This window comes from Megalobrama amblycephala, unplaced genomic scaffold (genome assembly GCF_018812025.1).
Source record: "Megalobrama amblycephala isolate DHTTF-2021 unplaced genomic scaffold, ASM1881202v1 scaffold632, whole genome shotgun sequence".
In the NCBI taxonomy this organism is placed as follows: domain Eukaryota; kingdom Metazoa; phylum Chordata; class Actinopteri; order Cypriniformes; family Xenocyprididae; genus Megalobrama; species Megalobrama amblycephala.
This window is the reverse complement of record NW_025953538.1, coordinates 9401-14848: the sequence shown is the minus strand read 5'-3', so window position 1 is coordinate 14848 and position 5448 is coordinate 9401. Positions and strand designations below refer to the sequence as shown.

Genomic DNA, 5448 nt, shown 5'->3' with positions numbered 1-5448 from the left:
CTGACTTAAAAGTTTTACATTGACGCAGTCATAGAAAGTCAGTTTCAACTTTTTACCTCGTTTTGACTTTTTAATCTTATAATTATGACTCAAAAGGTCAATTAAGACGTACTATCAAGTCATTTATGAGATAAAAAGTATTCATAATTGTGAGTTTTTGCGTCATAATTGTGCTTTTGTATCATAATTGAGTTTTTGTCATAATGTTGAGTTTTTGCATCATAATTGTAAGTTTTTGCATCATATTTGTGAGTTTTTGTGTCATAATGTTGAGTTTTTGTCATAATTGTGAGTTTTTGTCATAATTGTGAGTTTTTGCATCATATTTGTGAGTTTTTGCGTCATAGTTGTAAGTTTTTGTGTCATAATTGTGAGTTTTTGTCATAATTGTGAGTTTTTGCATCATATTTGTGAGTTTTTGCGTCATAGTTGTAAGTTTTTGTGTCATAATTGTGAGTTTTTGCATCATAATTGTGAGTTTTTGCGTCATAGTTGTAAGTTTTTGTGTCATAATTGTGAGTTTTTGCATCATAATTGTGAGTTTTTGCGTCATAGTTGTGAGTTTTTGCATCGTAATTGTGAGTTTTTGCATCATAATTGTGAGTTTTTGCATCATAATTGTGAGTTTTTGCATCATATTTGTGAGTTTTTGTGTCATAATGTTGAGTTTTTGTCATAATGTTGAGTTTTTGTCATAATGTTGAGTTTTTGCATCATAATTGTGAGTTTTTGCATCATAGTTGTGAGTTTTTGTGTCATAATTGTGAGTTTTTGCATCATATTTGTGAGTTTTTGTCATAATGTTGAGTTTTTGGTCATAATTGTGAGTTTTTGCATCATAATTGTGAGGTTTTGCATCATAGTTGTGAGTTTTTGTGTCATAATTGTGAGTTTTTGTGTCATAATTGTAAGTTTTTGCATCATATTTGTGAGTTTTTGTGTCATAATGTTGAGTTTTTGTCATAATTGTGAGTTTTTGTCATAATGTTGAGTTTTTGCATCATAATTGTGAGTTTTTGCGTCATAGTTGTGAGTTTTTGTGTCATAATTGTGAGTTTTTGCATCATAATTGTAAGTTTTTGCATCATATTTGTGAGTTTTTGTCATAATTGTGAGTTTTTGTCATAATTGTGAGTTTTTGCGTCATAGTTGTGAGTTTTTGCGTCATAATTGTGAGTTTTTGTGTGATAATTGTTTTTTGAGTAATTGAGTTTTTGATTCATATTGTTGAGTTTTTGTCATAGTTGTGAGTTTTTGTGTCATAATTGTGAGTTTTTGAGTCATAATTGTGAGTTTTTGCATCATAATTGTGAGTTTTTGCATCATAATTGTGAGTTTTTGCATCGTAATTGTGAGTTTTTGTGTGATAATAGTTTTTTGAGTAATTGAGTTTTTGATTCATATTGTTGAGTTTTTGTCATAATTGTGAGTTTTTGTGTCATAATTGTGAGTTTTTGTGTGATAATTGTTTTTTGAGTAATTGAGTTTTTGATTCATATTGTTGAGTTTTTGTCATAGTTGTGAGTTTTTGTGTCATAATTGTGAGTTTTTGAGTCATAATTGTGAGTTTTTGCATCATAATTGTGAGTTTTTGCATCGTAATTGTGAGTTTTTGCATCATAATTGTGAGTTTTTGCATCATAATTGTGAGTTTTTGCATCATATTTGTGAGTTTTTGTGTGATAATTGTTTTTTGAGTAATTGAGTTTTTGATTCATATTGTTGAGTTTTTGTCATAGTTGTGAGTTTTTGTGTCATAATTGTGAGCTTTTGAGTCATAATTGTGAGTTTTTGCATCATAATTGTGAGTTTTTGCATCGTAATTGTGAGTTTTTGCATCATAATTGTGAGTTTTTGCGTCATAATTGTGAGTTTTTGTGTGATAATTGTTTTTTGAGTAATTGAGTTTTTGATTCATATTGTTGAGTTTTTGTCATAGTTGTGAGTTTTTGTGTCATAATTGTGAGTTTTTGAGTCATAATTGTGAGTTTTTGCATCATAATTGTGAGTTTTTGCATCGTAATTGTGAGTTTTTGCATCATAATTGTGAGGTTTTGCATCATAATTGTGAGTTTTTGCGTCATATTTGTGAGTTTTTGCGTCATAGTTGTAAGTTTTTGTGTCATAATTGTGAGTTTTTGTCATAATTGTGAGTTTTTGCATCATATTTGTGAGTTTTTGCGTCATAGTTGTAAGTTTTTGTGTCATAATTGTGAGTTTTTGCATCATAATTGTGAGTTTTTGCGTCATAGTTGTAAGTTTTTGTGTCATAATTGTGAGTTTTTGCATCATAATTGTGAGTTTTTGCGTCATAGTTGTGAGTTTTTGCATCGTAATTGTGAGTTTTTGCATCATAATTGTGAGTTTTTGCATCATAATTGTGAGTTTTTGCATCATATTTGTGAGTTTTTGTGTCATAATGTTGAGTTTTTGTCATAATGTTGAGTTTTTGTCATAATGTTGAGTTTTTGCATCATAATTGTGAGTTTTTGCATCATAGTTGTGAGTTTTTGTGTCATAATTGTGAGTTTTTGCATCATATTTGTGAGTTTTTGTCATAATGTTGAGTTTTTGGTCATAATTGTGAGTTTTTGCATCATAATTGTGAGGTTTTGCATCATAGTTGTGAGTTTTTGTGTCATAATTGTGAGTTTTTGTGTCATAATTGTAAGTTTTTGCATCATATTTGTGAGTTTTTGTGTCATAATGTTGAGTTTTTGTCATAATTGTGAGTTTTTGTCATAATGTTGAGTTTTTGCATCATAATTGTGAGTTTTTGCGTCATAGTTGTGAGTTTTTGTGTCATAATTGTGAGTTTTTGCATCATAATTGTAAGTTTTTGCATCATATTTGTGAGTTTTTGTCATAATTGTGAGTTTTTGTCATAATTGTGAGTTTTTGCGTCATAGTTGTGAGTTTTTGCGTCATAATTGTGAGTTTTTGTGTGATAATTGTTTTTTGAGTAATTGAGTTTTTGATTCATATTGTTGAGTTTTTGTCATAGTTGTGAGTTTTTGTGTCATAATTGTGAGTTTTTGAGTCATAATTGTGAGTTTTTGCATCATAATTGTGAGTTTTTGCATCATAATTGTGAGTTTTTGCATCGTAATTGTGAGTTTTTGTGTGATAATAGTTTTTTGAGTAATTGAGTTTTTGATTCATATTGTTGAGTTTTTGTCATAATTGTGAGTTTTTGTGTCATAATTGTGAGTTTTTGTGTGATAATTGTTTTTTGAGTAATTGAGTTTTTGATTCATATTGTTGAGTTTTTGTCATAGTTGTGAGTTTTTGTGTCATAATTGTGAGTTTTTGAGTCATAATTGTGAGTTTTTGCATCATAATTGTGAGTTTTTGCATCATATTTGTGAGTTTTTGTGTGATAATTGTTTTTTGAGTAATTGAGTTTTTGATTCATATTGTTGAGTTTTTGTCATAGTTGTGAGTTTTTGTGTCATAATTGTGAGCTTTTGAGTCATAATTGTGAGTTTTTGCATCATAATTGTGAGTTTTTGCATCGTAATTGTGAGTTTTTGCATCATAATTGTGAGTTTTTGCGTCATAATTGTGAGTTTTTGTGTGATAATTGTTTTTTGAGTAATTGAGTTTTTGATTCATATTGTTGAGTTTTTGTCATAGTTGTGAGTTTTTGTGTCATAATTGTGAGTTTTTGAGTCATAATTGTGAGTTTTTGCATCATAATTGTGAGTTTTTGCATCGTAATTGTGAGTTTTTGCATCATAATTGTGAGGTTTTGCATCATAATTGTGAGTTTTTGCGTCATAATTGTGAGTTTTTGTGTGATAATTGTTTTTTGAGTAATTGAGTTTTTGATTCATATTGTTGAGTTTTTGTCATAGTTGTGAGTTTTTGTGTCATAATTGTGAGTTTTTGAGTCATAATTGTGAGTTTTTGCATCATAATTGTGAGTTTTTGCATCGTAATTGTGAGTTTTTGCATCATAATTGTGAGGTTTTGCATCATAATTGTGAGTTTTTGCGTCATAATTGTGAGTTTTTGTGTGATAATTGTTTTTTGAGTAATTGAGTTTTTGATTCATATTGTTGAGTTTTTGTCATAATTGTGAGTTTTTGCATCGTAATTGTGAGTTTTTGTGTCATAATTGTGAGTTTTTGCATCATAATTGTGAGTTTTTGTGTCATAATTGTGAGTTTTTGCATCATAATTGTGAGTTTTTGTGTCATAATTGTGAGTTTTTGTGTGATAATTGTTTTTTGAGTAATTGAGTTTTTGATTCATATTGTTGAGTTTTTGTCATAGTTGTGAGTTTTTGTGTCATAATTGTGAGTTTTTGAGTCATAATTGTGAGTTTTTGCATCATAATTGTGAGTTTTTGCATCGTAATTGTGAGTTTTTGCATCATAATTGTGAGGTTTTGCATCATAATTGTGAGTTTTTGCGTCATAATTGTGAGTTTTTGTGTGATAATTGTTTTTTGAGTAATTGAGTTTTTGATTCATATTGTTGAGTTTTTGTCATAGTTGTGAGTTTTTGTGTCATAATTGTGAGTTTTTGCGTCGTAATTGTGAGTTTTTGCATCATAATTGTGAGTTTTTGCATCGTAATTGAGTTTTTGTGTCATAATTGTTTTTTGAGTAATTGAGTTTTTGATTCATTGTTAGTTTTGTCATAATTTGAGTTTGTGTCATAATTGTGAGTTTTTGCGTCATAATTGAGTTTTTGTGTCATAATTGCGGGCGAAGCATGTTTTGTCCGTGTAACTGGGCTTCCGTGTGTGTCCTGCTGAAGCGCAGCGTCTCTCTCTCACATTTATCCTCTCATCTGTTGAGCAAATGACTGAGAAAAGAGGAACAGAAAGAGGAAGAAACACAGTCTTGAGCAAGACTCTTCTCAGAATCTCACTGTCCTCTTGTGTTTTTCAGAAAGGAGACGGAGACATCTATCAGGTAGGCTGAGTTTATGATCTTCCTGTAGTCTGACGAGTGAATGCCAGGTCTGATCAGTGTGTGTCGTCCGTCAGGATCTGGGCCGTCGTGATCAGGACACCTACGACACTCTTCATGGGATGAAGAAAAAGCCTCTGGCCTGAAGCTGTTCCTGAGAACGCCGGCCTGCTCTGTTCATAATGAAGCTTCGTTAATCTCTGTCCTCGTCATCAGCATGTGTCTTTGAGACAGACGTCATGGTTAATCTGTAAAATATGTGTGTAAGGCTCTTTATGCTAACATAATAAAATTATATTTCTAACTAGGACAGTGTCCAATAAGTGTCCTTGTTACTGGATAAGATTAGAAGAAATATTATACCTCATATCGTTAAAGACTTCCTGAAATCCCTCCCTGTTCTAGTGGATCTTTGAGCTCTTCTGATGTCATTTCCTCCTGAAGAGGAATCGATTGGTGTGGCTTTGAACAAAATCATCTGCTGAATGTAGAGCAAAGATCATGTAAATATAACTTAAAACAAATC

General features: G+C 30.6%; 1 long non-coding RNA gene across 1 annotated transcript; it reads left to right on the top strand.

The window, feature by feature from the left end:
* The first annotated feature begins 4590 nt into the window (after positions 1 to 4590).
* Positions 4591 to 5229, top strand: LOC125262156. Its single transcript, XR_007183520.1, has 2 exons — positions 4591 to 4925; positions 5000 to 5229. It is a non-coding gene; the product is annotated as an uncharacterized LOC125262156 (long non-coding RNA).
* Positions 5230 to 5448: the final 219 nt, after the last annotated feature.